This window comes from Tachypleus tridentatus, chromosome 10 (assembly GCF_004210375.1).
Source record: "Tachypleus tridentatus isolate NWPU-2018 chromosome 10, ASM421037v1, whole genome shotgun sequence".
NCBI lineage: Eukaryota > Metazoa > Arthropoda > Merostomata > Xiphosura > Limulidae > Tachypleus > Tachypleus tridentatus.
Genome location: NC_134834.1, coordinates 173,378,610 through 173,391,869, shown reverse-complemented (window position 1 = coordinate 173,391,869; position 13,260 = coordinate 173,378,610). Strand labels below are relative to the sequence as shown.

The following is a 13,260-nucleotide window of genomic DNA, read 5'->3' as shown; positions in this document are numbered from 1 at the left end:
CTAATTTAGCAGTGTAGGACTAGAGGAAGACAGCTCGGGATCACCACCCATTTGAAAAGCTATTTGCTGAAAAAAAAATTATTTGGTTTTCGTTAGAATAAGTAAATAATGAAACATATGAGAAAATGTAAAAATACTCTATCTTTGAAACTTTGTTGCTTCAGTTAACTATTTACAGTTATGGGAAAAACAATTTGCAACATCCAGTCCTGTTCAGTGTAGTGTCTTGATTTCTTTGCTCTTTATTTCACATCTATTGAATTGAGTGCGTGAATATTACCAAATTTTTAGCCTTGTGGCATGGAATAGAGCTATTCTGAAATGTGCAATGATCAGCTCCATAAAAGTGATCTCAAATTTTTGGCTTTGACAGACACTCGAGAATCTTGATGTAAATGTCGACAATGACTGTTCCTTTCACAAAATTCAGGTATCCTACATCCTATCCAAAGATGCACTGCTATATATATCATATGACATTGTGGAAGCTTTCCAACTGCATTCAAACACATTGGATAAAACTCTTCTCCACAATGATGTCATACAAAGTGCTTCCAAACAGACCCGTGCAGATTGAACTTTTATTCATCTGAGAAAGTCCCTTTGTTCCACATTACTTCAGTAAAGTAAGCATGATATTTGACCCAGTTAAGCCTCAACGTCTTTACCTTGTTGGCGAGAAGAGGTTTCTTTCTTGGTTTTCTTAGCGGAACACCAGCCGAACACAGACAAAACCAGACGTGGTGATAATGGCCCCTGAAGTTTCCTACCTTACCATTATTTCTTGAGATCTGTGAACAACAATCGATGATTGTGCAGGATTATGTGTTTCAGGAAACAACTGAGCTGCTGTGGAAGCTTAATTCCTATCCCTTCTCGTCTACCACTCTGTACAAACAGTTTTTCATTATTTCTACAGCTCACAGTACACTGGTTATATTTAATTATTCTAACAACTTGCCTTTCCAAAACTCTCTCTCTGCTTCAGAAGAAATGACTGTTGTTTCCTAGAGCTAAATTCCAACTCTTGGCCATGTTATCATAAAAAGTACTTTCAGTAAGACCCTTATTTATAGCCATAAAATTGCTGGTGTAATATCAAGACAGCCTATAAACCATTGATGTGTTAATTAGACATCATTACACCTACACGAATTAGGGCTTCCAAACAGACTATAACTTCAAAGAAAAGTGTGAAAAAGTAAGTGATGCAATAAATATTTCAACCAATGTAGTTTGAAACGCGTCGGACTTTTTATAAATGACTATACTTTATTTTCTCAAACTAAATATAATATATTATTTTCAGTAAGCAAAATTTGTTTGCAATTTTTTCTGTATGTATAAATAGTTGAGGTCTTGTAAGTGGGATATACGAAGTTGTAAATTTGTCTTAATTTTCTTGGACAAATATTACACAACCGAACTCTTCATTAAGGATGTTACTTGCGTGACCCTGTTTTATCTAACCTTTCTTCTAAATTGCAGATCATGTTCAAGTTGAAGGTGGTACAGAGACTTGTAGATAATATATACAAGATAATACTTGGAGTTCATAGTGACTTAGCAGTGAGACATGTCATTTAAGTACATGGCTTGATATTCTAGTTGGTGCCACAACTCTATGACCAGTATGTCTCCAGTGATAAGTTGTTTCTTGTAGAGTTGCTTCCATACTGAACACAGCTTTTTTGAAACTGAATACCAAATACCACATCATTTGATTGGGGTCCAAGTGTTCCAGGCAGAAACTTGCAGAAAATGTTTAAGTTACTTGCCAAGGTCCTTCTTGAGTGTGCTATAGAAATTTGGTCATCATCTAGATGTGAACTTTGCACTTGCACCGAAGAGGTAGAAGGCCACTCTAGCTAGGCGAACAGTCAGCTGATGATTTACAAGAATTTTAAGACCAAGTGTGGCAACTTGTTACCTTCAAAGTAATGTTAGTACTGCTGCATGTTACCAATTCTTGCAGCCGTCTCAGTACAGTAAAACTTAGCTGGGATATGTCATTGTTTTGACAGTGACATTCTCCTACTATAGTTATTCTTTTCACTCTTGCCAAGATGACGACCAGTAGGCAGGTGGTTATACTTCAGATGTTCACTACAATGTCGGTGAGCATTTTAATCCCACAAGGTGAGGTGAGATTTTCTGCGTTATATATTTTATATGCAATCTTATATTTATGGGATATATCGTAATATGATTAAAAGGAACTTAAGTTATATAAAAGAAGAAAAATAAAGAAACAATCGGATTGAAAGAAAATGTGGCAAAGAACAAACAAATACGCTTACTTACACAAAAATAAACATCTTGTCATGGCTCCAGAAGTTTTTATAAGTTACCATATAGTATTTATGTTAGGGAATTATATTACACAGTTAAACTACTTACAAAATGACAGAGAGATCGTGAATTTGGTCAACAAGGAACAGTATGGTGTTACAAAAAGTTTAGAAACTAAAAACTGAAATCCAGAATGACATAAAGCTTTACAAGTGAAGTTTAAAACACTTTTTGCTTATGTTTCTGTCTTACGTGTTAATATTTCTTTCTCATTCTTTCAGTTCTCGTGGTATCTCTTTAAAAAATCAAGATATCTCGATTCGTAGCTGATGCTGATGCCACAGCTTCATTAGAACACTATACAAAAGTAAAGTATAAAGCCATGTTTCAGTTCATCCAGAATGTCAGTCTGAAGCAGTGTGAAAGTTTATAACTGCTCTATCCTTTCACGTAAATGTTTGTTGAGCACCTCCGAAAAGGAGTCCTTTCTAGTCTTCAAGACTAACAGAAAAAACAAAATCAATATAAATAGATCCAGCTAAATAGGTGCAACATTCCTACTCTTTAGCAGTTAAGCAACAGCAATATTTTTGGATTGATATAAAGTCATTTTGTTTTATAGTGGTAAAATTCATGGCATATTAAAATAATGCACGACATCACAAATGCAAGAAATGGAAATTCTGTGAATTCATAAGAGTACTGGCTAGGATTCGATATTAGGTCTTCTTCATAGAAGCTGTTGTGCGTTGTTCATATATATATATATATATATATATATGCGTGTGCGTGTAATAAAAATTATATACAGTTATTAAAAATTAAATTTATACGCAAATATATTAAACAAATAAATGCATGTATAGATTAATTACTAACTGTTAATTACAATTACCTTATCTTATAAGCTAATAACAATGCAAATGATTGATATTCAATTGTCAAAAAGTTACGTAAGTATTTTACTGTTCCTATTAAATTTATTTCGTAGGGAAAGACAATAAGGCGCCTATAGCTCATCTAAAAGTGTTGATGAAAAGAAATTTGATTAATGTTGAACTAGGAACCAGACTTCATTTTGCAATTCGACATTTTAAAAATTAAACGTGCTGATGAAAGAACCACTATCTTACATGTAGCACAAAACGGAACAGTGCTGTTCACCAATTTGGTAGTTACTTGTAAGTTCACACTAAATAAATGCATGTTCAGTAATTATATAAGCTGCATTCTTCTTTCGGAATAACTAGAGACTGCTATTTCCATAACCTGTAAAGGTAACATAACATAGGGGGCTGATCCTAGACCCATTCACAATACCAAACTTACTCTATTTAATATTTTGTTTTTTTATCATTTTATATTGTTTTGAAAAATTAGGTATTAGTTATATAAGAAAATATTTTTAAAATGCAACTACTTACTATACAGACATACGAATTTAAGCTTCATAAAAGTTGTTTTGGTTTTAATAATGGATTTTCTATAATTCGGCTATGCAGATTTCAAAATTAATATTATTTTTTTCTATCACCCAAAGATCTTTATAAATCAAGAAGAAAAATTCTTACTTAGATCAAATTATAATTTCATTTACCACAATGAATATTTACTATTATCATGTTTTTAAAAAAAATACCAACAAAAAGAAGAAAAGAGAAGAATGTTGATAACAAACGAACATGTATCTTCATTCATCATGGTTATTTTGTTGATAACAAACGAACATGTATCTTCATTCATCCTGGTTATTTTGTTGATAACAAACGAACATGTATCTTCATTCATCCTGGTTATTTTGTTGATAACAAACGAACATGTATCTTCATTCATCCTGGTTATTTTGTTGATAACAAACGAACATGTATCTTCATTCATCCTGGTTATTTTGTTGATAACAAACGAATCTGTATCTTCATTCATCCTGGTTATTTTGTTGATAACAAACGAACATGTATCTTCATTCATCCTGGTTATTTTGTTGATAACAAACGAATGTGTATCTTCATTCATCCTGGTTATTTTGTTGATAACAAACGAACATGTATCTTCATTCATTTTGGTTATTTTGTTGATAACAAACGAACATGTATCTTCATTCATCCTGGTTATTTTGTTGATAACAAACGAATGTGTATCTTCATTCATCCTGGTTATTTTGTTGATAACAAACGAACATGTATCTTCATTCATCCTGGTTATTTTGTGAAATTTACATCTTTTAATCTCAAAACTACACGTTGTGATCTTTCTTTTACGTATTGCATCTGGAACATCTCATTTCAATGAACAACAGTAGTTTGCCATCATGCTGATGTTTCACCTTCTCTCTGTTTTCCTGATGTTTTGATAAAACCTTTCCTCTTATTCACTGACGGTACCGAGATTTTCAGTGAAGTAGTCAACATGTGAGTGTAAGAAATGAACTTTCAAGTTCATATTACAACCTAAATCTATCCAGTATGTTATTAGCAATGTTTTCATAAATTTGAGTTTCATCCTTTTTGTTTCCTATAAATTTGTCAATGATATCTTTAAAGACAATCCACGTTTTTTTTCAACTTTTTTCATTGTCCTTTCGAACTGTTCATCCGAAGTCAATTTCCTAATCTAAGGCCCAATAAAAGTCCGTTCTTTAAGTTTCGCTTTTGAAAGAGCTGGGACTTACTCATATAGATACTTGAAACAGTCGCCATCTTTCTTTAAGGTTTTTATGAACTGTTTCATCAAGTTTAGTTGTATGTGAAGGTAATGGGATTTTCTTTGTGCAAACCAAACTTTTACGTTCAGTGTTTTTCGACCCCAGTATCAGACTGACTCTGTGCAGCCATTATTTCTTTATTCAGTGCTGATTTCGCGTTCTGCTGTCGAACTCACACAAAAACATGAAACTTTGTATAACCTAACTGTTGATCCAAAAACATACAAAAGACTTTAGAGTCTCCAAGTAGCCAAGCATGTTCTTTGTATCTGACTTTATTAAGAAGAAGTTCGAGTTTTCACACGTTTCCTTCAAGTGAACAGAATGAGCAATAGAAACAGATACATATACGTCACTATTGTGAAGTATAACACCTTATAGACTTCTTTTAGAGGAAACAAAACAATACTACCCACTTGTTTCACAGACTGTAGTTCCTAGCGTTGGTATTAATTTAACAGTTTTGTTGCAATAAACCAGTAAACATTCCTGTGGAAAGTGTGGTAAAAACTGTTTCTCACGATTTCTGTATTAATAAAATGATGCCTTTGGAAAAATCAGTTCTTAGCCAGAATTCTAAACCCAAAAGTCTCTGAAGAATCCTTTACAAGGACCTCTCACCAAATCATTAAATTCAACTTGTTTATGTGAAAAAGTGTGATTCACGAGACGTTTCAGGTTAAAAACAATCCCTAAAAATTTCAATTGACATCAGATAGATGAAACTCTATCAAGATTTTACGGTTTGTCGGTAGTGGTACCTCACGTCCACGAGCAACAGATCTTATAATGAAAAGAAAGTTTGGTTAACAAATTTTCTTTTTATTTCAGTTCTTATATCTTTGCACGTTACATGGACAAAATTAGCAGTCATATATATGGTTTCTAGGTTTATGCCAGACCATTGGAATTCCGAAAGGTAAAACATTTTTCTTTGTTTTGTTTGAATTTCGCGCAAAGCTACACGAGGGCTATCTGCGCTAGCCGTCCCTAATCTAGCAGTGTAAGACCAGAGGGAAAGCAGCTAGTCATTAACACCCACCGCCAACTCTTGGGCTACTCTTTTAACAACAAATAGTGGAATTGACCGTCACATTATAACGCCCCCACGGCTGAAAAGCGAGCATGTTTGGTACGATGGGGATTCGAACCCTCGACCCTCAGACTATGAGTTGAACTCCTTAACCCACCTGGCCAATCAGACCGGTTTAATAACGTGTAAATCTGGACACACTCGACATATATTATTAATGGAACAAATACATGTTTTGGCATCAACATACGATCCTGAATATATGTTTAGTTGAACAACCTTTATATAGGTATTTAGACATGGCGGCCGTTTGGGCCTTTGTACACTTTAGGCGAAAATTTAGTTTTGATGAATTTATGTAATTTTTATATTTAAATAATGCATTTTCAAAAAAAGTTCCTTTATGAAACTAATTGAACAACTTATTTATTTCAACATCTATTCAAAAATACTCTTTTTTCGGGTTACATTGAATTATAAAATTTTCTTTTCTTTTAAAAGCTGCTTCAGTATGGCAAAAACAATAATAACATTTGTGTAGTAAAGCGTTCCAACTAACTAGTAACTGGAATGTCTTAATAAACGTAATGGGTTTTGTTCATTTAACGAAAACACAATAGTATTATTCCTCAACAATAGTGTATTATGGCAAGCAAACATTAAATTACTACACGCTGCTCATTTTCTATAAGACTAGCAAGTTTCCTAATGTATTAGCCTAGTGCACTAAAATATTTTAGACACACTTCATACAGTGTATCAGTGTCTCTATAAAAGCCTCGAGTTCTGCTTTCGCAGACACCCCATCTCTTCATCTTGCCTTATTTACGTAAATACATTTTTCATTACTTTTGAATATGAATTAAATTCGCTCATATTTTCAAAGTAATGCATTTGAACGGAGCTGATTCTCACCTCAAACTGTACAAACTGTTATTATTTATCACAATATGAGATACACTGAGAAGTTCAAAAATGTTGAGCGAATATAAAACTGTTTAAACTAGCCCTACGTGGACATATTAGCAATGAGAATATTCTTGAATATCATACAGCAATTTTATAAGGCTAGCAATGAACAGAGATATAGATCCACAGTTACTTGTTTAACATCTAAACCGCAATTTAACAACTTATAATTCTATATTATGACCTATATGTAGGTAGACGTTTACAACATTATCAAAATTTTGTCATGAAGGTAGACACTTTAAACCTTCTCTGCAAAACTACACTAAGATCCTTTTTTAAATATTCACTAAATATTAAAAAAGTCATAGAATCTTCATAAACAAATTATTTTAAAATTTCAGTTTGTTTGTAATTAAGCTCCATTATGAGCTCTTTGTGCTCTGTTCACGACGAGTATCGAAACTAGGTTTTGAGTGGTGTTTTGCTACAGACATACCACGGTGCTACTGGGAGGTCTGAAATATCACTCCTATAAATAATGATCTAAATATTTTCCTTTACATTTTGTTCAAAGCAGCTCCGACTGACGATAACAGGACACGTCATTTGGTTTATGATTTCTTTTGAGTAACTCGAAAAAGGTTGAAATGTTTCAGGAGTTTAACGAAACAGCACATTTAAGTTTATAATACAACTTAGAAATTACAGTGATATAAAATTAACTATTACTACCATCACAGGTGATATTTACTCTTATTTAAATTAATTAGATTTCTATTAGATTGAGAGAAGTACTTAGATGTGCAGTTTGTATGGTTTCTTTACTGATATTCGCAAAGAACTCGTCTTTTATTCCATTACTTCAAGGATATCATAATCTGAAGTTTATTATTATTAAGCCGTTTTCTTCACTGTCTAGACGTTTCTTAACCTACTTCTTTCAGAACTAGGACACAAAGGAGTGTACTCGTTGTTGCCATTAGCTATGGTTTAGTGCTTCGATTAGGGTACGTAAACAATTGTTACCAGGTCAATTTCCCTCTTCTACAAAAACTATTCTGAAAAGATTTACCGAACGAGTTATCTCAACAAGAGTTGTTAATTCAACTTATTATGCTGAGATGGTACATAAAGCGTATTATGTAACGAAGAAATGAACTTGCGTTCAATTATAGCTTTTCCTGTGCTCGGTATACAACAACGACAATGGTTACTTTTATCCATCAAATGTTCGCATTTTGTGCTCATCTGCGAAAGTTCACGTTTTTACACAGCGCAGTAAAATCAATTTACACCTCGACTAAAGCTGTCTTGTTTGTTTGTTTGTTTTTTAAATTTCGCACAAAGCTACTCAAGGGCTATTTGTGCTAGCCGTCCCTAATTTAACAGTGTAAGACTAGAAGGAAGGCAGCTAGTCATCACCACCCACCGCCAACTCTTGGGCTACTCTTTTACCAACGAATAGTGGGATTGACCATCACATTATAACGCCCCCACGGCTGAAAGGGCGAGCATGTTTGGCGCGACGGGGATGCGAACCCGCGACCCTCAGATTACGAGCCGCACGCCTTAACACGCTTGGCCATGCCGGTCCTCTAAAGCTGTCATTTGAGATTTTTTCAATGAAATACCAGAACCCGATTAATAAAATATATATGCGTGATGTTTTCAATGTTATTGTAGCTTGGTATAATATATGCATTATGAATACATAAATATTAATTACACGATCTTAAAAGAATAGAAAATTGGAGTTAAACCTTCTTCGTTCTTCAGAGTTTGTCTGCTAGCTATTTGACACAAAGCTACAAAATTGGTTATTTAGGCTCTATCCACTGTGGGTATCAAAACGCGATCTTTAGTGTAACAAGATAAACTACTGATGAACATTTTTTAAGTAAGATATTGTGTTTTTGTGTATAGCTAAATGTGATGTTGCTACTTCTGACTGACGTAAAAGCGGTAAACCAGAAAATTTATAACGGTAAAAACAATAAAAAAATATCTCGTTTGAAATTTGTTTCTCTCTGTTCACACTTTATTTCCCTCTGCTTTGCGTCAACATTTGGAAACAAAAACATGTTTGATCTTTTGCTCTTCTAAAACCTGTGTATATGTTTCAGCTCGTGTGTTGGCGTTCGGCGAATTTTCTATGTTTCACCAATCTGCATCATGTAATTTGTGTGTCATTCTTGCGGGGGTTTCGCAGACTCTCTTTGAAGTGTAATTAGTATGTTCGATTTTCTTAGGCCAATGTATATAAGTAAGATAGGGAGCTTCATTTTCCACTATACAAATAAAATACATAGTCGCAGATTAGACCACTTTGTTTCATTGCTGGTTCCGGCTATCTCCTTCTTCATAATTTAAATAATTTTAGCACAATCAAGCTAACCTCATTATTAATGTTTTTCATAGACTTTCAGAATTAATTTCTTAACGCTTCTATTTGAAATAAAACACGGTCCTCAGCTTCAGGAGAAACACTAAATTTGTTTCTAATTTCAACTTCAGCTAAGTGTCTTCAGAACATCTTGGTAATATTGGTTTCTTTAGAACATACAAAACGGAAACATTTCTAAAATCTAGGTTATACTCTGTTGCAACTTAACAAATAAATATGTCACTTAATACAGAAAATACTAATCATAACAGAGCACGATCAAGTTTTAAATAGAACTTCGAGACAAAAGGTTTCTGTGGAAGGTTGAATATGAAGCGTAAATAAGACTAAATCTAGTTATTTTCATATTAACATATTATCGGTGATATAGTTTCGGAAAATTGCCGGAAGAAGACAGTGATGATGATTTTGCGTGACTAGTCATACCAGGTAATGCAACAACTAGGAGTTAATGTTGTTTGGCACACAATGTATTTCTTAATAATGAAATGTCTTCCTACAATAACATGACGTTTAGCTGATAACATAATGAAAAACTATTAGTGCAATAACGTGATATGCCTGGTATACTTTTATAAAAGTACCGATTGGATTAAAATGATATGCTTTTATAAAAACGCAATTTATTAGAGAAAAGTTACTGCGGATCCTAGAAACCATGTGCTTCATTTCACACGCTCTCTTAAATAGTTAAGAATACAATACTCTTAACAGAAGGATATTTCTTACTTACTGACCCAGTTGAGATAGCTCTTTAACATCCAAGCTTGGACTGGTGGTTAATATGCTTGAATGGTAATGTGATGTTCGAGGATTCGAATTCCTGTTACCGAATTTGCTTGGTCTTTCAGCCGTAGGAGTGTTATAATGACACTATCTATCACTACCCGAACCTCTCTAGTTTCCGTCTGACTTGCGTTGGCACACTTCCAACGTTGGCCCTTATACACGCCTGTTGTTTTCAAAGTGTACGCTTATATTATATCGAAAACGTTTTACAGATTAAAACTTTAACCAATATTTCACTATATGGAAACTAATTTCCTTATACGTAGAGCTTACTAAGTGCCTTCGATGTGATTTAAAACATATATATATATATATATACCAGCTACAACGTGGGATTATAAAATGTATCCTAATTTTTGGAGGTGAGTGGATCCTACTTCCGCACCTCCAAAACCTAGGACACATTTTATAATTCCACGTTGTAGCTTGTACCCTAGGATCTTTTCAAAAATATGCAGCGTATTTTGCTTAATTTTAATATGTTTTGTTTATGACTTAAAAATTTATGGTTATAATATAATTAATCATAAGTTGGGATTTGCTGTTTTCAACGCAGTCCTTCCTCATGATTTTATTTACTTGTTTAACTTCATTTGGTTGTAATTATATAATTTCACTAATATATATGTAATGAATATTTTCCCTATACTTTGTGAGCACTTTTCTTATTACCTTGTTGAACACTTTCTGTACTACATAAAGTTTTTGAGCACTTTTCTTATCATCTGGAACGTACTCTGTGATTTCTGTATAGTTCAAAATCTACTGAACACTTTTTATACAATTTAGATCATTTCACATAAAATAAATTTAATGAAAACTCTCCCCCAACAATGGATCATGAGAGAATCACTACCTGCAAATCTTAACAGTTATTTTGGTTCTCGTAATTATTCGTTTCAGCCTTGTTTTCCTGTGGCTATTAAAATTCCAAGGCACTCTCCGTTAGTAACACCAAATAGTTATATTTATGATCATGAAATTTTGGATTAATTGTTACCCGAAAGTGTAAGTATATTTATTAACATTAACCTAGCTCATAAAAATATCATTGGAATATAATTTTTCATTTCAAGGTTCTCAGCGTTACCCCTAATCGCCTTAAGTGCTAGTGTACAAGACACTGATGAAATGTTGTGGAGCGCCATTAAGCCGCGCACCAGTAAATCGCGAAATCGCTTTAGCCGCTGTAGCAAGTCTTGTGAGCGATGTGAGCGAGGATTATCGCGGCTCATCGCTAATTTAAGAACGTGTAAAAACGCGGCTTACGAATTTAATCCTGGCTTTATAACTTCAAGGGGATATTTAAAAAGGATTTGCTTTAATTTGGGAAATAAATAAAATATATTACAATAGAAATCGACCGTTAATCTACCTTATCCGCTTTCTATGTCAGCTTTATGGAGGCCGCCATTGTTACCGAATCACACCTCTCCATACATTAAAGTTAATCCGCGGTAAATCCGTGAAAAAAGTGATCAATAATTAAAGTATTATTTTTAATTCGATAATCCGATATAATGATCACGCAATGGCCCGGATGAGGCTCCTCGGCGGAGATGTTGGCGACTTCGGCTTTTCAGTCACAAAGGTTTAAGCCGCGGTTAAGCAGGTTGACCCCCCAAATACTGCGGCTTAACGGCGCTCCACTGTATGTTTGCACATTCTGTTAAATCCATTCATTCAGTTTTGAAAACTCCCATGATTGCTTACTTATAAAACTTTCTCCTTTTACTTAAACAAACGTTTTACTAGAGCAGTTACAAACTTTTACAAATACTCGTTCTGTTTTCCCTCGAGCACCAGTAGTCCTTAAAACTGTTCTAATTAAACCGTTCCGTTGCTGAGATGCTCTTACGCCATGGATATTTGATGGTGCAGGTTATCTAACAGTAACGTAGTTACAGCGCATCTTTACATTTCACTTACATTATTTCGAGGGACATTAATGAAATGTTTGGAGAATACATCCCAACAGGGACATTTTTTTTGTAAATTCCAGAATATTTTTGTCAGAAATTACCATACAAAAGAGTGAAAGTATTAAAGCAATGAATTCATCACAGTTATCTAATTTTGGAAAATCGAAATACAAGATGTATAAATAAAAAAACCCAAAACACAAGTATCGTATATAAAAATAAACGAATCCTCTTATAATGTGGGGAATATCTACAGTTATAATAAATATAGACATGTTGTAATTAAAAATGTTCTGTCAAAAAGACAGTATTTTGATTAAAAGTTAATCTCGTATGAAAGCATTGATCGCGTCCCTTTGTGCCTTTTAATCAGGAACCAACAGACATGTAAAAGTACAGTGATTTGACTGGAGAGCGAACTGTAGAATGTAACATTACGAGAAAACTATTCGACAAGATGCATTGATCAACCTGTTCTCTGAGTAAGCTGTTAATGTTAGAGACAACTTTATTATGACATCCTTATTTGCCTTAGAGAGTACTTATGCGTGTGGATCTATGAATGTTTTCAGTTAATTTTGTTGTTTTAGATTTTGTTCGTTCCAGACAAAGACTGAAATACGTGCCAATATAGACGTGTTTACAGTTCATGAGACTTTATTACAGAGAAGCCAACAGAATGCTGTAATGATGAAAAGATGTTAATATCTTAATTTATGTTGGAATTTTAAGAAATTTTGGTATCAAGACATGTTCCACATGTCATGTATTTTCTTTATCTTCATATATATATATATATATATTTGATAAACTAAACAGCATTTGATAGAAAAAATAAAATAAGAAAGCTAATATATATCTATCTGTTTTGTTATGTTACTTTGTATGTAACATTTTTACAAAAGAAATAAAGACAACGTGTAGTACTCACCTTCCTTTATTGAAACTTTAATTTTTAGTATAAATAATTCATCAAACGTTATGATTTTTTTTGTCTGTACAAATGACTTATAATGTTTACTGTAATTTTGCTAAATTACGTATAGATACATAAATTGTATTGTATCGGACGATGTATCGATGCAATCGTATCGCAGCTTCACGATGCATTACTCGTATTGTATCGCCGTATCGCCACACCTTTAACAGACACACACGTACAGTGACAGAAATGTTTTGAGCATTATGTCACCATATAAAACATACG

At 33.5% G+C, this 13,260-nt stretch overlaps 1 protein-coding gene across 2 annotated transcripts in view; it reads right to left on the bottom strand.

The window, feature by feature from the left end:
* Nucleotides 1-13,260, bottom strand: part of LOC143230935 (alpha-1A adrenergic receptor-like) — a 58,836-nt gene that overhangs the window by 16,173 nt on the left and 29,403 nt on the right. The gene's annotated exons all lie outside the window — the stretch shown is intronic.